Source organism: Pseudorasbora parva, chromosome 5 (genome assembly GCF_024679245.1).
Source record: "Pseudorasbora parva isolate DD20220531a chromosome 5, ASM2467924v1, whole genome shotgun sequence".
Classification (NCBI taxonomy): domain Eukaryota; kingdom Metazoa; phylum Chordata; class Actinopteri; order Cypriniformes; family Gobionidae; genus Pseudorasbora; species Pseudorasbora parva.
In genome coordinates this window covers 26,944,441-26,970,064 of record NC_090176.1, presented here as the reverse complement: position 1 = coordinate 26,970,064, position 25,624 = coordinate 26,944,441, and the positions used below count along the sequence as shown (strand labels likewise).

Below are 25,624 nucleotides of genomic sequence, written 5' to 3'. Positions count from 1 at the left end.
ATCCAATATCAGCCCACACCGAGGGACAATAACACACTATTTTGATGCAAATCAAGGGACCCATTAATGTTTAAATTTATTTCAGTCCCATCCAGTAAAAGAACACATTTATTTCCTGGAAACCCAGATAATTACTTTGCCACAAAATGCATATTCCATTAAGTCAGGTGAACATTGTTTATTCTATTTTGTTTTGTTGGATTATGATAATGCAATTTAAGAGTGAATGACATTCAGACCATTACACTTGATGAGAAAATAAATGTTAAAAACAAAACAAATTCTGTAAATTTTGGGTACATGTAAATTTAAGTTCGTCTATAATGTAATGAGTGGAGAACATTATAAAATACTTGCTTTTGTCCTTCAGTTCCTTAAGCCTCATACCCAGATAATCTTTTCTTTAACTTGACGCTCTGGATGAAATTATGCTCCCATTACAGTGTCCACTATAAAAATCCTATATTGTAGCAAAGCATGCTAGCACAAAGCAGCCAACCCTTTATATGGCTAATACATCTATTAGGACAGTATTACATGAGGAAGAGTCTTCTAATCGACTTACTGTTGAAAACAACCCACACAAAAATGGTTCTAACCTGCAGAGATTTGTTTTAAAGAAACGGTTAAGAAAGAACAGCTTTTATTTATTTATATTAGTTCATATGCTATTACAAAGGGGCAGTTGTGTGAAGTGACATCTCTCTCTGTGCAATCATTCATCAGTAGTGAAACTGAATATGTTCACTGTCAACCAAAGATAAAACACACCGCATCTTGACCAAGGGCATAGGTTTGCTTTTAGGGATGCTGCAGCAAGGCCGGCCCAGGCTCTGTCTAACCCAGGTGAAATTTTAGATATAGCACCCCTAAAAGTCCTCTACCCCCGACAAGTAACTCGCCATCCCCATTTTTAAGACTTCACTGGAAAATAACAAACGATAAAGGGGTCATGATTAAGAAATAAAATCTTTCTTGATCTTTTGACATACAAGAGGTCATTGTACTATAAAAATATCCTATAAGTTACAGAACTCAAAACTTTCTCCTTAGTCCAAAAACACCTTTTATTGAAGCCAAACTCAGAAAATGATTCATTTCAGATTGTGTCACATTATTACGTCAGTGCGACAAAAGTCCGCCTCTATAGAAGATCAACACCTACTTCTACATTATTGCCACTTTAGCTCCACCCAACAATTTATGCATGCCATGTAGTAGTAAATACGAGGCCGACGCAAACGCAGGATTACTCCAGCAACAATATAGATTCCTCAGTAGATCCAGACAGATTGCATCAGTAAGACACTGTTTGTTTGTTCATTTATTTTACTGCAGATTAGTTTTTAAACAAGACTGAAGGCTTTTCTGGGAGACTGAAAATTAAAGATGAGGCAGTGCCAACTACATCGGACTTGACAGTTATGCTGCAAATGTAAGTAAGTCTTTTTTCTCATAAGCTAATTTTGCTTTGTCTGTAACATATCCTTTAATATGTACTGAGTATTTAGCTGATTTGCTGTTGCTTCGGCATTTATGGGGTTTCTGTGTTGGATTATCAGATACTGAAGAAAGCATGTAGAGAGTGCCGCTTTTGTTGTTCTGATCCAAGCCATTCGCTGTAATCTCAATAAAAGTTTCAGTGAGTGACATCTTCTGTTTTGTCATCAGTAAGACAAAAAAAAAAGTCTCAAAAACGTGGTTTACAATCGCTGATCACAAACTACCTTATAACCAATCACGTCAGCACGTAGGCATACCATTTCTATGACCACTCTGAAGCAGGGGATTCTTAAAAGAAGCCATGTCATCACGGAACATTTTTCTGATCATAATAAAAATCGTGTACATTTAGCAATATAGCGGATGAATTATATATGTGGTGTATATTACGATGTTATGATGAGTTGCTCAAAGCGTTTAAGTATGCTTATTTTTAGAAGGCAGCTGTCTGACTCTGAAATTATGAATAGAGCATGGTTTGTGTTACATTAGCAACACATTATTAGCTGTTTGATAGCATATTCAAGCCAAAGGCTACGTTATGACATTATAGAGAGTGATACATAAGATGCATTACCATTTGACACATCAACTTTGTAGATGAATCTGTATAAGCCACTCTTCCACTTCTGAATCAGTTTCTAGTTCAAACTTATATAAATGAATTAAACCAGCATTTCCAATTGTTATGGTGCAGTGTTTACTACAGTAAAGTAATCTGCATATATTTAATGAAGCAAGGGTGTAATGTTACATTCAAGCTATTTTAAAGGTGTAAATTTTAGTGGCATCTAGCGAGAAGGTTGTGAACTGCAACTGCTCACCTCTCTCTCTCGAAGCAAATAGAGAAGCAACGGTGGCCGACACAGGACAAAAAATGTTGTCGGAAACAATCCGCTTGTTAAGTCGGAACGCCGTTTCCGGGTCCAAGCCTCAACTCGTTTCACTTGAGAATGCCATTGACGCCCGTTTATGAGCGCGATTTATTCATTTTAACATCAAACGTTTAAAAAAGTTTAACATTTTAAATACTTACAGTCTACACAACAGTCTCTGTGCTCACAGCGTAACACATACATTAATATTTTAACGATTTAAAAAAGATGAATCACTGTCTGGCCATCTAGAATTTTTGTGTATGGAGAAAAAGGTTATGATTATAACTTTTTTTTGTAGTATCACACCACATTGTGTGTGTATATTAGCACCGTTTGTAGTTTTTCTTGTGGTATAAGATAGACCGTTTGGACCCGGAAGCACTGCCACGTGACGTCAGCCTTAACAACCGGATAGCGCTAGTGCTCTATTGAGCAGTTTGATTGTTCAGGTCTACTGTAGACATCACAGCGCAAAATGACGATTTCACTGTAAGGGGACCTGCGGTGTATGTTGAAATACCTTATTCTACGGTAATAAAAACAAAATGGTTCATTATAGGTCTTTATATACCAATGAAAACATTTATGTATATTAAAATTGCATTTCTGTTAATATAGATCCTTATAACTGCACCTTTCAGGGTTTTTTTTTTTATAACAGGAAAAAAATATACCGTTTTGGTGATCAAAGATGAGTTTTAGGGGTTCAAATTGACTAAATGGGGATTTTAAAACATGACACGGCAAATGACAATTTATACATTTTTCACTTTTTTTCAACTATATGAATAGCCTGTGAGAACGGGGAAAAAAATGGCACATTCATTCATAATTACATTTTTTGACACACTCGCAAGAGCGTCAAAATTTGCTATAGCCCACCCTGCCAACAACGTTGTTTAAAGATTTGTGTACGCGTTGGTGCTCTGACATAGATCGAATCCTTGGTCTTTTATTAAACTGTATTTAAAGGGGCCGCAAAGCAAACAAGCATGTTGACTGGCAGACTGACCACAAGTAGGGAATAAGTTAACCTCATGAAATCATTTAAATGTGAAAATAAGAATTACTTGCATTCTGGCTGAAAAACAAGCATTCTAGCGCCTATAAAATAGTGTTGCACGCCTTCTTAACAAATGACACATCACTATGTATGATCACGTCATAAATGATATAGGGAAACCTGCACAGCAATGTTCAACTTCTACATTTTGCTTGGGAACTAATGTGGTCAGAACCTAAATTTACAGGCCTGCGTTCTCTGGATTTCTCTTAAACGGAGAACTACATTCCAGTTGGTTGCCACCAAACCGAGTCATAGCTCATTACCATAAAGTTGACCTTATGAGACAATGGCTTGTAAGGCGTTGTCTTGTGCATTAAAGGTACCTCACAAAACTAATTTCGGAGAGACTTCTAAGGCAGTGTAACAGTTCAATGTTCTACAGCAAAATAGAGAGCGCTTTGGTGAGAATTAAACAAATATTTAACTACTACATTAGTAATTTCTCACTAGAAATGACACTAGAATTGGAAAATATTGGTAAAAAAATCAACCTTACATTTACACACAAACACAAGTTTTGGACGCCGTCTTTTTCCCTCAGCTCAACTGTCACTGAATCAAAAGCACAGGAGTGTGGGATATTGCCGGAGCTCGCAGCCGGCTCCCATTTGAAAATTAATGACTTCCGGACTTCTCGTCGCCGATGGTGTGAACGCACAGTTAGTGTTGCCAGTAAAGAGGTTTTTTTTCCAAAGCATAGGTTAAGTCCTAATGGCAAAACTAATACCTATGGTAACTGGACTCTCATGCATAATTAAAGGGGTGGTTGCATGTGATTTCACTTTTTTAACTTTAGTTAGTGTGTAATGTTGCTGCGTGAGCATAAACAGTATCTGCAAAGTTACAGCACTGAAAGTTCAATGCAAATGGAGATATTTTCTTTTAAAGCTATGGCAGTTTATTGCCTACAAAAACGGCCGGTTTGGACTACAACAAGCTTCTTTTCTGGGTTGGTGACATCATAAACCCTTTCTATAGTCACCGCAGATGTGACTTCTGCCCGTATGGTATGGGGCGTGGCGTTTCCGGACAGTCTGTGTATGGAAGCCCGTTTCCGCCACTAAATAAAAAAATAAATAATAATAATTGCGACTTTTTATCTCACAATTCTGACTTTTTTTTCTCACAATTGCGAGTTGTAAAGTCACAATTCTGACTTTTTTTCTCACAATTGCGAGTTGTAAAGTCACAATTCTGACTTTTTTTCTCACAATTGCTGTTATGAGTTATAAAGTCAGAATTCTGAGATATAAAGTCGCAATTGCGTGATATAAAGTCAGAATTCTGAGATATAAAGTCGCGATTGCGTGATATAAAGTCAGAATTCTGAGATATAAAGTCACAATTGCGTGATATAAAGTCATCTTGTGTCTTCATGTGATCTGCCGCGTCCCGACATGAGTTGTGTCGTGAACACATTATAATAAGTATTTTAACTGTAGTTTTAGCTGATAATGATGGAATGATTGTCTTATTACCTGAGTGGCATTAATATCTCTGAGCAAACGCGCTCTTGAGGGGATTTTAAATGCAAGCTTTGGCACTGAAACAGAACGGATGTGAGGTGATAACGTTCATATTCTGATGTGTTATTATGGAAATATAATCCCCAGAACATCACCACCCTCAGAATGTGCTGTAATTCACGATTTCCTTAAGCCCCTTTCACACTGCGATTCTGGCAAATACACGGATAATGCGACCCGGCATTTGTTCCCGGGCCGCTAGATTTGGTCCATTCACACTGCCAGCGTAATACCGTAATATGTGCGCTTTCACACACAACGCTTAACGGTCCCGGGTCGAGTTAACACGTGACATCCAGATGTGACGTATAACGGTGAGCGATCTCAGCTTCAGCACGGATAGTAAGAAGCTCCGTGGTCTCGACTTGTGTCCAGTTTGCGCACATTTCTGCTTGTTTAATTTTAGTTTCTTTTGTATACGAACACTCTCTGTGTTTAAAACACCAACTAGCTCTTCTGGCACTGCAGGGTTGTATTATTGAAAAAACAAGCTCTAGGAGTCGCACGATAACTACGTACACGTTGCGGCATTAGTTTTGGCTTTTGTTCACAGCGCTCGTCCCGGGTCGAATCCCGCAATATTACTAGGTCCCCGACCCGGGTCGAATTCGGTAATCAATCCCGGGACGTGGTTGCTTTCACACAGAAGGCGACCCGGCAATGTTCCGGGAATATTGCGGGTCCGACGTGCAGTGTGAAAGGGGCTTTAGAGAATGAGTGCATTCATTAATGACACATCCAGTTGGGCCTATGACATGTCGCTATACATACAGTCACCTGAGCGTGGCGCTGCTGGGATCATATTTTTATAAATAACGAATCATTAATAACATATTTCATTAATAACGCATCAGAATATGCTGTAATGCAGGATTTCGTTTGAGAATGAATTTTATTGACCTCCATATGCTCGGTTTTGATCATATTTGAAATAATAAATTAATTGTAAAAGGCTCTGTTACCACTTCAGTTCAAACCTCAATGTCAAGGTTATTGGTGCATGTGCTCGCACACGCACACACACACACACACACACGCGAGCAGTTTTCATTAAAAGCCTACTCCTGTAAATAATAATCTTATGTGTTTTAATAAAAGGCCCACGTGACAAATTCAACCAGAGTAGGCTACCCCTCTGCATTTATTTTCTATTCTCAAAATCCTGCATTATGAGTGAGATACACGTATGCATAATACACACAAATAGACAAATTTGTATGTACATGTGTGTTATGGAACAGAATAGGCTATAATATAGAATTAACAGTCAGGGAATGGAGTAAGAGGTTCTTGTCAAATAAATATAGTAAGCTATAAGTGCCAGTGTATACATATTTATCATTTGAGGCATTTAACATGTCTTACATATTTAAAGCCCCACTTGGCTACTTTTGCTCTCGGGGTCCCCCTACAGTTACGACAAAAATAATGTCCTCAACTACTGTCGTAAGCGCTGTAATCCTACAACAGGGGATGCCATCGCGCGTGCATTTGTTGACATGACAACCCTGATAGCCCTGAACTAGTGATGCGTGGCTCGTCTCATAACCCGCGGACCCCGTATGTCTATTTAATGGTCGCGGGTGCGCGGCGGGTTGTAAAAATATATACAGTGGTGCGGTGCCGGCCAAATAACTTCATAAAAGTGGCGCTGCGGATCGGTGCAGCACATGGTGCAGCACTAACAGTTCCCCTGAACACTGCAAGAGGATTTCGAGTTCTTCTGGCGGCGCGTGTGAAATGTCTTCATCCCAGGTAACGTTACAGTCAGTGGCATATGCTTCAGCATGTCATATGAATATAATTTCATGGCTTTTATTTTTTTCAAACGCCAAATAATCACGATGCTCACGTTTACAAGCCAGCGTCATTATAGTAGTCTATTGGTTACCGTTTTACAGAATCTATATGATACTTCAGTTCAATGTTTGAGTGGTAGCTCACCGTAACAAGCAGGACAGCATCGGTCGGGCACGCCTCCTCCAGCTCACGCCGACGAGCAAACCCTGGTCACATTTTGATCCTCGTCCTGCCTTTAATCCCATCACTTTTTCGTTTCCTCTTATTGCTTTCCTCCAACAAAACATTTTCTTTCTTATGTGTCTGTGCTGCTTCGGACATGACTATATTATCCGACGAACAAAGTTGTGCTCGCACGTCTGGATGTAAGGAAGTGTGTGTGTTGGTGGAAGTGACGTATATGCCGTAAAGCAGTCGAATTTTGTAGTTCTTTTTGTTCTCGGGTTACTACCCGAAACCCAAAGTTTAAAAGTACGATTAAAAACGATACAGACCCCATCAGGCTATGGCAGACGTGTCATTCAACCTATTGTAAGTCGATTTATCATCACAAGAGTCTTAAAAAATATATTATGAAGGTTGAAAAGTTACCTAGTGCTGCTTTAAAGCACATAGAAATATGACATTATATAATGTTTGCAGCTGAGATTTAATGATATGCGATTATATTACTTTATTAGAATTTGTAACAGATTAGCCTAAGATCGATTAATTTATTATTTCAAATATGATCAAAACCGAGCACATATGGAGGTCAATACAATTCATTCTCAAACGAAATCCTGCCTTACAGCACATTCTGATGCGTTATTAATGAAATATGCTATTAATGATTCGTTATTTATGAAATATGATCCCAGCAGCGCCACGCTCAGGTGACTGTATGTAGGCTATAGCGACATGTCATAGGCCCAACTGGACGTGTCAACACACTCGTTCTCTAAGGAAATCGTGAATTACAGCACATTCTGAGGGTGGTGATGTTCTGGGGATTATATTTCCATAATAACACATCAGAATGTGTGACGTTATCACCTCACATCCGTTCTGTTTCAGTGCCAAAGCTTGCATTTAAAATCCCCTCAAGAGCGCGTTTGCTCAGAGATATTAATGCCACTCAGGTGATATATATTACCTGAGTGGCATTAATATCTTAAGACAATCATTCCATCATTATCAGCTAAAACTACAGTTAAAATACTTATTATAATGTGTTCACGACACAACTCGTGTCGGGACGCGGCAGATCAATGACTTTATATCTCAGAATTATGACTTTATAACTCGCAATTGTGACTTTATGTCTCAGAATTCTGACTTTATATCACGCAATTGCGACTTTATATTTCAGAATTCTCACTTTATAACTCGCAATTGTGACAAAAAAAGTCATAATTCGGACATAAGTAGCAATTACTTTTTTTATTTAGTGGCGGAAATGGGCTTCCGTACTAGAGTGATGATCCGATCGGGCTCACGAGTGAAGAAGAAATTGTTCGCGTTTGTGCCTTTCCGAATTGTAAAAATTGGCAGCAAACACTTGACTAACTTACAAAGACAACACAGCCAGGCCGGTTGAAGAAAAATGCCATTCCGTGGTTAAAGACGGGTGCAACCACTGTGGAGGTAATGCAAACTTTATTTATCCTTCCATTTGGGCACACCCGGCTTGAGGAAAGATGTGCAGTAATTTAAAATAATCTTGCTTTACACACGACGCTCTTACCAACTGGACAATAGAGAATTTTTGGAGGGAGCTCAAACTCTTTGTTTCTCAGCGACAGGACAAAAACCCTGATCTAGAGAAGATCTGTGTGGAGGAGTTGGCCAAAATCCCTACTGTGCTATGTGCAAACCTGGTGAAAAACTGTCCGACTGATTCAAGCTGATAGAAGAGCAACTTTGACTGAAATAAACTTGTTTACACTCAAGGTATGCAGCAAAGCATTTGTGAAGCCACAACACGCACAAACTTGAGGCGGATGGACTATAACAGCAGAAGACCCCACCGGGTACCACTCAAGCCTGCAGTATCCCTCTCAGATACTGAAGCTTTCACGCCTCGATTGCCCCCCCAGTGACCATTCCCAGTTTAGTCGCCCCTCTGTGTTTTCTAATAGACACAAGGCAGACTAAACAATAAAATTACACTTCAAATATTTTTCCCCCCAAAGTTAGTTTATATCATTGAAGGCAGTTATCATCACAATGATTTCATTTCAAGTGTTCGTTTTTAAAATTAGTTTAGATTTTGCGGGATTTTAGCGGGATTTTGATATCAGGACTGTACTTCCTGCTCTACTTCCTGCTCTCTACTGCACAACTCCAGTCCCGAAATCGCTACTGCGCAGACTCGGTCCCAAGATGTCAGCGTGCAGGCCGCCTGAAAGCTTCAAATCTGGCAAGCGGAAACGGATGATGTCCAGTCGTCCATATTTTTTTACGGTCTATGGTACCACTCATCTATACTACAAATAGGAAAAATAAGCTACAATTTGCGCAAGCTCACCAAAATTGGACAGTTGTAGACTGGAAAAATCTTGCCTGGTCTGATGAGTCTCGATTTCTGTTGAGATATTCAGATGGTAGAGTCAGAATTTGGTGTAAACTGAATGAGAGCATGGATCCATCATGTCTTGTTACCACTGTGGAGGCTGCTGGTGGTGGTGTAATGGTGTGGGGGATGTTTTCTTGGCACACTTTAGATCCTTAGTGCCAATTGGGCATTGTTTAAATCCCACAGCCTACCTGAGCATTGTTTCTGACCATGTACCCGTCCCTTTATGACCACCATGTACCCATCCTCTGATGGCTACTTCCAGTAGGATAATGCACTGTCACAAAACTCGAATAATTGCAAATTAGTTTCTTGAAGATGACAATGAGTTCACTGTACTAAAATGCCCCCCTAGTCACCAGATCTTAACTCAATAGAGCATCTTTGGGATGTGGTGGAACGGGAGCTTGGTGCCCTGAATGTGCATCCCACAAATCTCCATCAACTGCAAGGTGCTATCCTATCAAATCAAATTGGCATGAGATTAATATATATATATTTGATTTATGACATTCACATTCACAATTCACAAAATGATACTGAATTCAACTGTAAATTGCCTGTTATGTATAACTAATTAATAAATATCTCAACTTCTATTCCTTCTCTCACTCCCACCTCTGCCTCTCTCCGACACACACACACACACACATACTATTATTACAGCCACACAAAAGATCCAGGACTAGGTCGTTTGACAACAAATGACAGCCAAGAGGATAGCCCAAAATAGTTTAGCTGCATCAGCAAACCGCCGTGCACTCATATTGCCTGTTCCCCTTCCACCTCCTGACACAATGGAGCGGGCAGAACCCTCCAGAGAGAGACAGAGCAATAGAGAGATGCAGAGTGAGTGAGAGAGCCTGAACAAAAACACACAGTCTGCTCTCCTGCACTCCAGAATATTAGCAGAGCAAACACGTTCACTGCATCCACAACAACACTGAAGAATCACGGTGCTCCCCCCCATCCTGCACACAGATTCTATATCATCCTGCAATTATGAAAGGAGAGAGCAGTTTAATTAGCTTCTCTGCCTCCACCTCTAACAAGGATTTAATTAACAAGGAGGTTGGCATAATTAGCTGGAGATGGGCTCCTGATGCTTGCACAACACTTTTTGTTGACATCGAACACTTAGCCTCCAAAACACTCCCTCTCATGTACACACATATGCATTAGACTTGTATTTACACACGCTATAATTCCCTCTCTATCTACCTACCCTCCCTTTCTACCTTCATAGATTTATTTACTGGTAAATGCCATATTCATGGCACAGCTTAATATAAAATTTCAATCCTTTAGTTTAGTTTATTTTGTCTTCACAGATGCTTTGCTAGCAGAAAAAAAAACTGTAGAGGAACATAAATACATACTATCCCTTCTCTTTAATTCTGTGCATGTGCTTTCATTGACTTTGCACATAAACACACACACAAACAGATACTATCACTCACAAACCCATGCATGTACACATCCACACACACACACACACACACACACACACACACGCTGCCCCTGGTGACAGCGTAATGGATAGGATCTCTGTGGAGGCGACTGTCAAACCCGACCACCCTAATCAGAGCGTCAGAGAGGAAGATAAAGGAGAAAATAATGAGTGTCGGGTCGGGCTTTTCAAAGAGCAACAAAAGAGCCTAGGATCAGATAGACCAACACAATGAGGAGAGGAGAGGAGAGGAGAGGAGAGGAGAGGAGAGGAGAGGAGAGGAGAGGAGAGGAGAGGAGAGGAGAGGAGAGGAGAGGAGAGGAGAGGAGAGGAGAGGAGAGGAGAGGAGAGGAGAGGAGAGGAGAGGAGAGGAGAGGAGAGGAGATTCAAATCATTTTATCAAAAGTGAGCCTGTGTGTTTTACTGTGTTGAACCCTTCTAATGTGATACTGAAGCCAAAAGCAACCCTGTTTGACTCTGAGAGCGCTAAAGACTCACCTGCAGTGCTTTAAGTGTCAGGGATTGTTACACTTTAAACTATGATTTGGACTTTAGCACAGTATTTTTCCTGCTGTGACAAACACTTAATCAATGCCATCATTAATGTTACATTACAACAATATCTGTACTTTGCTGCTTCTTGCTAGCGACAGTTTACTGTTAACTCACCAGTAATGGATGTAATATAACGGATGGCTATCCGGTTTTATTATAAAATTGACATCAAGTACAGATTGACCAATACTTTATTATAAGGAATGTATATAGATATCAAAATTCTGTCTGATACAATAGACCAGTAATTATTTTCATGTTATGGCCAATAACTGAGTAACAATAAATAGTCAATGCTAAGATTCAAAATATTTTGTGTTAAAAATATAAATAAAATGAGTTGTTTTAAATTCTCTAAGTGGAGATAAGTACATTCAATGGGTGCTCATAAATGAATGAATAAGTTATTAAATCGCTAGTGCATTTAAAGATTAAGAATTTTTTAACAGCATAGGTAAAATAAATGTACATGGTCTGCAACAATGCCTAGGTAGATGTTATGTGTCAAAGTAACATCCACATGGATGGCAGGACCCCAGGTTTCCCAGGAGAACATTGCCCAAAGCATCACACTGCCTCCCCCAGCTTGCCTTCTTCCCATAGTGCATCCTGGTAACATCCACATGGTGGTGACATGTGTTCCCCAGGTAAGTGACACACAGACACCCGGCTAACCACTTGATGTAACAGAAAACATGATTCATCAAACCAGGCCACCCTTTTCCTTTGTTCTGTGGTCCAGTTTTGATGCTCACGTGGGCTTTCGACGGTGGGCCAGCATGGGCACTCTGACTGGTCTGCGGCTATGCAGCCCCATACGCAACAAACTACGACACACTGTGTTTTCTGACACCTTGCTGTCAGAACCACCATTAACTTCTTGAGCAATTTGAGCTGCAGTAGCTCGTCTGTTTGTTCAGACCACATGGGTCAGCCCTCGCTCCACACGTGCATCAATGAGCCTTGGCAGCCCATGACCCTGTTGCTGGTTCACCACTGCATTCTCTCACTAACCACTGCAGACCGGGAACACCCCACAAGAGCTGCAGTTTTAGAGATTCTCTGACCCTGACATCTAGTCATCACAGTGTGGCCCTTGTCAAACTCGCTCAACTCCTTACCCTTGCCCATTTTTCTAGCTTCCAAAACATCAACTCTGAGGATAAATTGTTTGCTTGCTGCCTATTATATTACACCTACTAACAGGTGCTGTGATGAAGAGATAATCAGTACAAAATTAAAACAAAGTTTCGCACGGTTATGAATCAGCGTATCAGTTTATGATTCTTAACGTCTTTAGTACCTTTATGGGTCATGAGAGAGGAAAAGACATTGGTGTCAATGAAAGCCTTTCTGACCCATCGGATTTTAACAAAAATATCTTCATTTGTGTTCCGAAGATGAACGCAGTCTCTATGGGTGTTGAAACACATTAGGGTAAGTAATTATTGACAGAATTTTCATTTTTAGGTGAACTAACCCCCTAACTATTGCCATGCATTGCGCTAAATGACAATAAAGTTGACTTATGATAATAGATATACTATGCACCCCTTAACATTATCACTATCATTGATTTGCTTAATAAACATAAATAGACAAAATAATATTGGTTTTGTCAGATAGTCTACCTGTATTTCTCCATCCTTACACATCCTTTTCTCTTTTACAGCCTGTGGAGCCTAATTATCAGCCACACGCTAATTATTGCTGCCTCATTTAGCTGAATAACAACAATGATTAGAAATACCCCAAACTGAGCAATAAACAACAGCAAGACCCACAAAATAACACCATCACTCTCAACTGTTGTGACAACTTGTGAGCAAGTGTTGAACAGAGACACTCCAGGGCACTGTGGGAAAATCAGTCCTGTGATATCTACTATTTCTAAGATTAAAAGAAAACAGGTGGGTATCTAAAATATCAGAATGACCTTAATGAGACATAACGATAATAATCATTTAATTAATTACGACAGTTAAAACCACCAGCAGTCCTAAGAAAGATGGGGTGGACCAGGCAAATGATTACCCTTCCATTTAAGTAAGTAAATGAATAATACATTTTAAAAGAGACAAATAAAACAATCTTAAAAATAAATTACAATATTTGCCTGGTTTCTTAAAACACCAACCTATAAAATAATGCAAGTTGACTTAAACATGCATTGTTTTTTACAGGTGGGAGGTTGAGTGACTGGATGAAATGAGTAAGTGGTGGCCAGCGGCCGTGTGAACTCCAGATGAACAGCAGAGCTCCACTGTAAGTCGAGCTGACGGAAAATAGCCCCTAATTAAAGACATGACAGCCAGCACTATCATATTCAGCCACCTGCTTAATAATACACAAAAATTAAAGGGAATATATACCGCCCCTTCCCTTCTCCCATTCATATTTAATAACCTGATCACCTCCCCTGGGAGCTTTGGGCTCAGCGGAGAAGAGGGACTATTTAGAGGTATGTTGTGGCACACCTGCATAGGTAAAATTCATGTTGGTGATGGTGCAGGGTAATTTGATGATTTATTTGTATATAAGTTTTGTTAAACATTCCAGTAGTGATAGGAAAGAAATTGAGAGGATATAGGGAGAAGAAGAGGGCACGAAATTAGAAAACCGCACACAAAAAGCAGGCAAACTCCTTGGCAATTTCTCCTCTGACAGAGATGGGTCATTATCTGATAGATTTCAGAGTCAGTTCCCACGTTATTGTTCAGATAGACAGTAACCACCCTAGAACAGCCTGGGAATGGGATACTCAACACCACTTCTATCATCCATGAGAAAATGTTGAGAAACTCGGCACAATAAATCAACCTGAATCACAGATACAAACAGTCTTTCACTGAGAAAAGCGCACGCGAGACCATTTCTGTCTGTATCTGTACCACTGGTCATTATTATGTACATATATATTTAGGGATGCACAATGTATTAGTATAATTTTAATTATCAGCTGATATTTCAAATGTATCGTTTCATACAATATTGTATTTTGGATTGTGCAGTTAATTTCATTTAGACTATTTTTAACACTTATTTAAAGTTGATCTTTAAATATTATTACCACTGTTAAATGTTTTATATATATATATATATATATAATTTTTTTTCTTCCATATTTTATAGTATATTGTGATGTCTAAATTCACCTGTAGCATTTAAAACTATAGATTTGAGTATTCTATTTATCTATTTTTTTGGACAAAATTTCAATATAGATAGAATATAATCTGCCATTTATCAATTATTATCTTATTGATATAAGCCACAATGCATCAATGTCCATTTGGCTGTATACATAAGCTATTCTATTAAATCAGGAGCAATAGAGTATACACAGTAGTTCTGGGTTCATTAAAAGTGTTACAACATTACTAAAGTTCAACCGATTAAATAGACTGGATGTGCAAAGAAGATAATTTAAAGAATGTCGGTAGCCAGGCAGTAGCCACTGACTTAAAGAAAGAAAAAAATACTGTACTATGGAAGTTACCCAACATTCATTAAATGATCAGCAGAAGAAAGAAACTTATTCAGGTTTGGAACAACATGAGGGTGAAGTAAATAATGACAACATTTTCATTGTTGGGTGAACTCTATTTAAACTGTTTGAAGATCAACTGGCCATGTATCTGTGATATTCTTGTGGCCAAAATTATTTCTAGCAGTGTGCAAACATCTTACAAAAGTGCTTTTGGGAAAACAGACTTACAAATCAATATAGCTGGCAGGGTCTTTCATTTGAAAAGGCATTTCTCTGGATCCTACTAAGGAGAACCCGTCTCTGGGGATTTCTGTAATGCCGACATTCTCTTATTTCTGGGTTTAAGACATGTCATATTCTTTGTTAAAACATAGGATATATATGCCACAAGACAAGGTTAAAAAACATGCACACATACACACACAAAGATTGTAGGAATGTTTGAGTCCACCCCCTCTCATCTTAAAAATCCACATAATCCCATCAAATCACATATTCACACCCCCACTACACTCTGAGAGGTGAAGAAACATTTGTTTTCCTCCTAATTCTGCCTTTGTCCTTTCATTCTCTTATTTATCCACAGACGTGCAGTAGACGCAGCAGATTTGAGAATGCGTGGGCAACGGAGAGAAAAAAAAACAGCCCTGATACCTGATCGGTGCAGCAGCAAAAAGGTGACACTTAATCCTGACGTCAGGCTGTTGACCCTTAGCAGTCACCTCACTAATTCAACATAAATAGTTAATGATGGCCTGCATACACACATCTTATGTAACCAAACTTGACAAATAAGTGGAGAGAACCACTCAAGAGCAAAGTACTGGAAATGAGAGGCAATTTTTTCCACCGTCGCTCTTGTGTTTGTCCATGCATTCGCCCAAAGCTCCACTTCTGGGCCGTTTTAACCACTGATACCACTAGTAATCAACTTGTTGGACTGTTTTACTAATTCACCAGCTTGCCTAAGTTACCAACTTGCAACGTTTAAATATTTAGTTGCAGACAACTTACTTGAAACATAATATTATATATACTTCAAATCTATGAATGAACTATAAATCTTTACAAAGTCTTACATAAAGAATAACAACTGGAATAGCAGACAATTGGATTGCATCAATGAGCTACTTTTTACTGTTAGATACTTTACACATTTACACTATTTCAAAAGAATGTTATTTGAATAATTTTGTAGTGACCCATGTGAAACAACACTGGTGACATTTGTTCACACCAGGGTTATAACAACAAATAATAAAAAAAAAAAACACTATTACTCTACACTATTTAGACATATAAAATGTATGGTAACACTTTACAATAAGGTCTCATTTGTTAACAGTTAATGCATTAGCTAACATTAACTAACAATTATGAATGTATTTATGTATGCATTTATTAATCTTTGTTAATGTTAGTAAAATACAATGGTTCATTGTTCATGTTTGTTTATAGTGCATCAAGTAATGTTAAAAGATACAACTTTAAAAAGATGATTCAATATAAGTAATGATCACTGTTAGTTCATGTTAATGCAGTTAAATATACAAACTAAACCTTACTGTAAAGTGTTACCAAATTATATACACTCACCTAAAGGATTATTAGGAACACCATACTACTACTGTGTTTGACCCCCTTTTGACTTCAGAACTGCCTTAATTCTACGTGGCATTGATTTAACAAGGTGCTGAAAGCATTCTTTAGAAATGTTGGCCCATATTGATAGGATAGCATCTTGCAGTTGATGGAGATTTGTGGGATGAACATCCAGGGCACAACGCTCCCGTTCCACCACATCCCAAAGATGCTCTATTGGGTTGAGATCTGGTGACTGTGGGGGCCATTTTAGTACAGTTAACTTATTGTAATGTTCAAGAAACCAATTTGAAATGATTCAAGCTTTGTGACATGGTGCATTATCCTACACTTAAAAAAATTATATGTTTAATAAGTTATGACAACATATGTTTTTATATAGTTTTAACTCTGTTATGAAATGTTTAACTTTTTTTATTAGTTATACAAGATGTAAGTAATTTTTTTAAGTAAGTTTCACATAATTTAAGATAAAATAACAAACATCCAAGTCGATTGTACTGCAAAAGTTCAAAATTTGCCTCTTTTTTTTTTTTAACAGTGTAGTAGCCGTCAGAGGATGGGTACATGGTGGTCATGAAGGGATGGACATGGTCAGAAACAATGCTCAGGTAGGCCGTGACAAACGATTCCCAACAGGCACTAAAGGGCCTAAAGTGTGCCAAGAAAACATTCCCCACACCATTACACCACCACCACCAGCCTCCACAGTGGTAAAAAGACATGATGGATCCATGTTCTCATTCTGTTTACACCAAATTCTGACTCTACCATCTGAATGCCTTAACAGAAAACAAGACTCATCAGACCAGGCAACATTTTTTCATTCTTCAGCTGTCCAATTTTGGCGAGCTTGTACAAATTGTAGCTTATTTTTCCTATTTGTAGTGGAGATGAGTGGTACCCAGTGGGGTCTTCTGCTGTTGTAGCCCATCCGCCTCAAGGTTGTGTGTGTTTTGGCTTCACAAATGCTTTGCTGCATACCTCGGTTATAACGAGTGTTTATTTCAGTCAAAGTTGCTCTTCTATCAGCTTGAATCAGTCGGCTCATTCTCCTCTGACCTCTAGCATCAACAAGGCATTTTCACCCACAGGACTGCCGCATACTGGATGTTTTTCCCTTTTCACACCATTCTTTGTAAACCCTAGAAATGTTTGCGCGTGAAAATCCCAGTAACTGAGCAGATTGTAAAATACTCAGACCGGCCCGTCTGGCACCAACAAACATTCTAGCTCAAAGTTGCTTAAATCACCTTTCTTTCCCATTCTGACATTCAGTTTAGAGTTCAGGAGATTGTCTTGACCAGAACCACACACCTAAATGCATTGAAGCAACTGCCATGTGTTTGGTTGATTAGATAATTGCATTAATGAGAAATTGAACAGTTCCTAATAATCCTTTAGGTAAGTGTACACTGTAAAAAAAACACGTAATTTTACGGTAATAGTCTGTATTTTTTTACAGAATTTTCCTGTTTTTTCATTATACAGTGAAATGCCTGTTGTTTTACAGATATTTGCTGTAATTTATATTTTGACTATTAAATTTACGGGAATTCCTTGTATTTTGGTATTACATCAAATTTCCGTTTTTTAAGAGGAAATTTCTGTATTTTTACATAAGTTTGATTAATATTTTACAGATTTTTTCTGTAAAAATAGAAAACAGGAAATTAATGTATACTGTAAAAAAAACGTAATTTTACAGTAATAGTCTGTATTTTTTTTACAGAATTTTCTTGTTTTTTCTTTATAGTGAAATGCCTGTTGTTTTACAGATATTTGCTGTAATTTATATTCTGACTATTAAATTTACGGGAATCCCTTGTATTTTGGTATTACATAAAATTTCCGTTTTTTAAGAGGAAATTTCTGTATTTTTACATAAGTTTGATTAATATTTTACAGATTTTTTCTGTAAAAATAGAAAAAAGGAAATTAATGTATACTGTAAAAAAACATAATTTTACAGTAATAGTCTGTTTTTTTACAGAATTTTCCTGTTTTTTCATACAGTGAAATGCCTGTTGTTTTACAGATATTTGCTGTAATTTATATTTTGACTATTAAATTTACGGAAATTGCTTGTATTTTGGTATTACATCAAATTTCCGTTTTTTAAGAGGAAATTTCTGTATTTTTACATAAGTTTGATTTATATTTTACAGATTTTTTTCTGTAAAAATAGAAAAAAGGAAATTATAATGTATATATATATATATATATATATATATATATATATATATATATATATATATATATATATATATATATATAATTATATATTTAGTTTTTCACATAAACACTGGAATTGGCCTACATATGCAAATGTATCAACACTTCAGAAATAATATTTTTATATTATATAGTTTAATATTTGTATAATATTTTATAATTAATAAAACACATTTTAATACATTCAAAAATAATGTATATTTACATAGCATTAATTAATAGATGAGTATATATGTAGCCTACCTTTTATAGAAATGAAAAAAAAAGGTTTATGGAATTTGTCTTTTAGTTTAATTATTTGCTTTTTAAATAATTATAAGATTATTTAATAATATAATAATGTGTGTATGCACGTCATTTCGTGTTTGCGTAAAAGAGCTGGTAAATCGGGTAAATCAGTCTTTGAAGTTAACAGACTTCCATCACTACTGCAACTGATCACATCTTGTTCCGCTTGTCAAAAGTAAGCCTATGTCTGCTGCGTTTGGTGTTTTATTACACATTTATTTTCATAATATCGTAAAATAAAATAATATAATAACACTTTCTTACTTTAAGTACGATGATATTTAAATGACAGTCATAAAGATTTTAAATATTCGAACCGAAGGAATTCCCGCCTTGGCGCAAGGATACATTCCCTTCTAAGCACTAAGCACACAGTGGGGCAACTGCGCGTGCGACAGGATTCACTTCACTTGACCTTCAGCTTTGCCGTGGCCCGTCAATCTTGGATGATGTGAGGCGCAAATAAACAGGTAAAGTGCATGTATTTTAATTTTAAAAAAAAAATGTTTTACCGCTTTGAATCGTGTTGACTGTGTTTATATTAAACTTGGGCTCAGCCCGTTAACGTAATGATTTAAATTCTTTATAATGTTTAAACTTAATAATGTTAAGGCTTCAGGTGATGGTACCGTGTAACGTTATTTTTGTATCTTAACTTACTTTATAGTTTTAGTTTTAGCTTTCTGTTGCATTTTGTTACCAAATGCTATTTTTCCGTCGTCTAAAAGCTCAAAAATGCCGTCGACGAAATAGGGCGATTTTTTTTATTTTTTTTCCCCGTCGACGGCTGTTTGGCAATAAGTTTACCTCAGGTGAAAAACGGCATTTTTTAAGCTTAGACGACGCATACATCCGACTATATAACTTACAAGTAGTCAGTTGTAGACGTCGTCTAAGCTCAAAAATGCAGTTTTTCACCTAAGGGAAAAATTATTTGACAAAAAGCCGTCAACGGAAAAAATCTCGCTGTTTCGTCGACATGTCCCATACACTTAACGTTACACGCTTGTTTTTGTCTCTCCCTGCAGATAAGTTGAGAGCTGCCAGAGTCAAGATCAGGAAGAAAGGTGATCGTTGTTGCAGCATGTAAATAGTTGTAGTGTTTCAGTGAAAACTCTAAAAGGTTATGTAACGTTAACATCAAGCACTACACAGAAATGAGGCACATTACCTAACTTATATGCATGTTGCATGTCATGCTTCAGAAATTACAGCGCGTAGGCAGTCATCTTCATCAATAAGTCTCTGAAAAAATACTATGGCTGCATGGATCTGCTTGGTTACAAATATTCTTAAAATATCTTCCTTTGTGTTCAGGAATAATTAATGACTGAATTTTTGTATTAACTAACCCTTAATAAGAAAATAAGCAATCAATTCTTTGTTTATATGATTTTACCGGATGTGTATTACTCTTGCAAAAATATATTACTCAACATGAGTCTTGTATTGTGTGCTTTATTAAGGTCAAAGTGATGTCTGATAGCCCTTCAAGCAACTCAAATGCAGCCTGTGGCATTCTTGATAGAATGTCCCTTTCTGGTGAGTACATGGTGTACTATATAGTAATTTTTGGGAAATTATGATGTCATAATACATTTATTGTATTAATTTATACAATATACATTCATTGCATTTATATGTAAAGAATTTGTAGGGTCCGCATCCTCACACTCACACGCGCATCCTCACAAACACGTGCATCCTGACAAACACTCACACGCGTATCCTCACATACACTCACACGCGCATCCTCACATACACTCACACGCGCATCCTCACATACACTCACACGCGCATCCTCACATACACTCACACGCGCATCCTCACATACACTCACACGCGCATCCTCACATACACTCACACGCGCATCCTCACATACACTCACACGCGCATCCTCACACTCGCATCCTCACATACACTCTCACGCGCATCCTCACATACACTCTCACGCGCATCCTCACATACACTCTCACGCGCATCCTCACATACACTCACACGCGCATCCTCACATACACTCTCACGCGCATCCTCACATACACTCTCACGCGCATCCTCACTTACACTCTCACGCGCATCCTCACATACACTCTCACGCGCATCCTCACATACACTCTCACGCGCATCCTCACATACACTCTCACGCGCATCCTCACATACACTCTCTCACGCGCATCCTCACATACACTCTCTCACGCGCATCCTCACATACACACTCACACGCGCATCCTCACATACACACTCACACGCGCATCCTCACATACACACTCACACGCGCATCCTCACATACACACTCACACGCGCATCCTCACATACACACTCACACGCGCATCCTCACATACACTCTCTCACGCGCATCCTCACATACACACTCACACGCGCATCCTCACATACACACTCACACGCGCATCCTCACATACACACTCACACGCGCATCCTCACATACACACTCACACGCGCATCCTCACATACACACTCACGCGCATCCTCACATACACACTCACGCGCATCCTCACTTACACTCACACGCGCATCCTCACTTACACTCACACGCGCATCCTCACATACACACTCTAGCGCATCCTCACATACACTCAAACGCGCATCCTCACATACACACTCACGCGCATCCTCACATACACACTCACGCGCATCCTCACATACACACTCACGCGCATCCTCACACACACTCACACGCGCATCCTCACATACACGCACAAACACACTCACACGCGCATCCTCACATACACTCAAACGCGCATCCTCACATACACACTCACGCGCATCCTCACATACACACTCACGCGCATCCTCACATACACACTCACGCGCATCCTCACATACACACTCACGCGCATCCTCACATACACACTCACGCGCATCCTCACTTACACTCACGCGCATCCTCACTTAGACTCACGCGCGCATCCACACTTAGACACTTGCATCCTCGCATACACTCTCACGCGCATCCTCACTTACACTCACGCGCATCCTCACTTACACTCACGCGCGCATCCACACTTAGACTCTTGCATCCTCGCATACACTCTCACGCGCATCCTCACATACACACTCACGCGCATCCTCACTTACACTCACGCGCATCCTCACTTAGACTCACGCGCGCATCCACACTTAGACTCTTGCATCCTCGCATACACTCTCACGCGCATCCTCACATACACACTCACGCGCATCCTCACTTACACTCACGCGCATCCTCACTTAGACTCACGCGCGCATCCACACTTAGACTCTTGCATCCTCGCATACACTCTCACGCGCATCCTCACATACACACTCACGCGCATCCTCACTTACACTCACGCGCATCCTCACTTAGACTCACGCGCGCATCCACACTTAGACACTTGCATCCTCGCATACACTCTCACGCGCATCCTCACTTACACTCACGCGCATCCTCACTTACACTCACGCGCATCCTCACTTAGACTCACGCGCGCATCCACACTTAGACTCTTGCATCCTCGCATACACTCTCACGCGCATCCTCACATACACACTCACGCGCATCCTCACATACACACTCACACGCGCATCCTCACATACACACTCACACGCGCATCCTCACATACACTCAAACGCGCATCCTCACATACACACTCACGCCGACCTCACATACACACTCACGCGCATCCTCACATACACTCAAACGCGCATCCTCACATACACTCAAACGCGCATCCTCACACACTCAAACGCGCATCCTCACATACACACTCACGCGCATCCTCACATACACACTCACGCGCATCCTCACATACACACTCACGCGCATCCTCACATACACACTCACGCGCATCCTCACATACACACTCACGCGCATCCTCACATACACACTCACGCGCATCCTCACATACACACTCACGCGCATCCTCACATACACACTCACGCGCATCCTCACATACACACTCACGCGCATCCTCACATACACACTCACGCGCATCCTCACATACACACTCACGCGCATCCTCACTTACACTCACGCGCATCCTCACTTACACTCACGCGCATCCTCACTTACACTCACGCGCATCCTCACTTACACTCACGCGCGCATCCACACTTAGACTCTTGCATCCTCGCATACACTCTCACGCGCATCCTCACTTAGACTCGCACATCCTCACTTAGACTCACGCGCGCATCCACACTTAGACTCTTGCATCCTCGCATACACTCTCACGCGCATCCTCACTTAGACTCGCACATCCTCACTTAGACTCACATGCATCCTCACTTACACTGACGCGCGGATCCTCACTTACACTCACGCGCATCCTCACATACACTCTCACGCGCATCCTCACTTACTCTCATACGCATCCTCACATACACTCACACGCGCATCCTCACTTACACTCACGCGCGCATCCTCACTTACACTCACGCGCGCATCCTCACTTACACTCACGCGCGCATCCTCACTTACACTCACGCGCATCTTCACTTACACTCACGCGCATCCTCACATACACTCTCACGCGCATCCTCACATACACTCTCACGCGCATCCTCACATACACTCAAACGCGCATCCTCACATACACTCAAACGCGCATCCTCACATACACTCAAACGCGCATCCTCACATACACTCTCACGCGCATCCTCACATACACTCTCACGCGCATCCTCACATACACTCAAACGCGCATCCTCACATACACTCAAACGCGCATCCTCACATACACACTCACGCGCATCCTCACATACACACTCACGCGCATCCTCACATACACACTCACGCGCATCCTCACATACACACTCACGCGCATCCTCACATACACACTCACGCGCATCCTCACTTACACTCACGCGCATCCTCACATACACTCACATGCGCATCCTCACTTAGACTCGCGCATCCTCACTTACACTCATACGCATCCTCACTTACTCACGCGCATCCTCACACTCACACGCATCCTCACTTACACTCACACGCATCCTCACATACACTCACATGCGCATCCTCACTTAGACTCGCGCATCCTCACATACACTCAATGATTTATTACTGAGGTTTCTTTTCTCTCACAGATGCCTTTTCAAGATAAACCCTGAGACGGGATCAAAAGTCGAGATAGAAGAACACGTCAAGAAAGGAACTGGCAGTCAGTCTAAAGGTTCTTTCGTTGATGAGCAGAATTGTGGATTATGGATGGATGGAGTAAAAACTTTCGTAAGCGTGTCAAATCTCTCTTTATTACCATAGAGAAATTCTTGAGTGTTACAGACTTTTTCGTGATTTAATTATTTTATTTTCATAACTCATCTGTTGATGAGACAAATCCACTTTTTCGTCATATATGTGTATAACAAATTGCTATTGTACAATATCTTACATTGTTGCAGTTATTATAAAAAAAAAATTGTATTGTTGTAGTTATGAACTAATTGTTATATTGTTAAAGTGTTGAAGTCATGAACTAATTTTATTATTGGTATGCTGCTTTGTTTTTTTTATATTTTTGCAGTTATGATATAACTTTGTGTATATAATGTGGTCATTATGAACAAACTATATTGTGATCACATTACTATTTTAAAACAACTTTAAAGTTCAATTTTTAAAATAAAAACTACAAAAACAATCTTTTGCACTCTAGGGTGGTTATTTGAGTTGTAGTAATGTCCAATCTAATTGGTAATTTCATGGTTTTTACATAATTTTCCACAATTTGTAATCCTTATTTTTTTACATAATTTTCTTGTTTAAATATAGAAACTCATATAAATGACAGATAAAACCTGTATTTTGAACTATGGAAAATTACTGTAATTTTACGTGTTGGTTATTTTACAGTTTTTTTCTGGCGCCCCAGCTGCCGGAATATTTCCGTTTTTTTACGTGTTGGTTATTTTCTGTTATTTTACAGTTTTTTTCTGGCGCCCCAGCTGCCAGAATATTTCCGTTTTTTTACGTGTTGGTTATTTTCTGTTATTTTACAGTTTTTTTTCTGGCGCCCCAGCTGCCGGAATATTTCCGTTTTTTTACGTGTTGGTTATTTTCTGTTATTTTACAGTTTTTTTCTGGCGCCCCAGCTGCCGGAATATTTCCGTTTTTTTACGTGTTGGTTATTTTCTGTTATTTTACAGTTTTTTTCTGGCGCCCCAGCTGCCAGAATATTTCCGTTTTTTTACGTGTTGGTTATTTTCTGTTATTTTACAGTTTTTTTTCTGGCGCCCCAGCTGCCGGAATATTTCCGTTTTTTTACGTGTTGGTTATTTTCTGTTATTTTACAGTTTTTTTCTGGCGCCCCAGCTGCCGGAATATTTCCGTTTTTTTACGTGTTGGTTATTTTCTGTTATTTTACAGTTTATTTCTGGCGCCCCAGCTGCCGGAATATTTCCGTTTTTTTACGTGTTGGTTATTTTCTGTTATTTTACAGTTTATTTCTGGCGCCCCAGCTGCCGGAATATTTCCGTTTTTTTACGTGTTGGTTATTTTCTGTTATTTTACAGTTTTTTTCTGGCGCCCCAGCTGCCGGAATATTTCCGTTTTTTTACGTGTTGGTTATTTTCTGTTATTTTACAGTTTATTTCTGGCGCCCCAGCTGCCGGAATATTTCCGTTTTTTTACGGGTATTTTTTTTACAGTGTATATATATTTAGCTATACTATATTTCATCAATAGCCATGCA

General features: G+C 39.3%; 2 long non-coding RNA genes across 4 annotated transcripts in view; one reads left to right on the top strand and one right to left on the bottom strand.

The window, feature by feature from the left end:
* LOC137075286 (uncharacterized) overlaps positions 1-25,624 on the bottom strand; it is a 116,996-nt gene that overhangs the window by 28,217 nt on the left and 63,155 nt on the right. The window lies entirely within an intron of this gene.
* LOC137076050 (uncharacterized) lies at positions 19,043-24,266 on the top strand. Its single transcript, XR_010905169.1, has 4 exons — positions 19,043-19,420; positions 19,979-20,017; positions 20,417-20,492; positions 24,021-24,266. It is a non-coding gene; the product is annotated as an uncharacterized lncRNA (long non-coding RNA).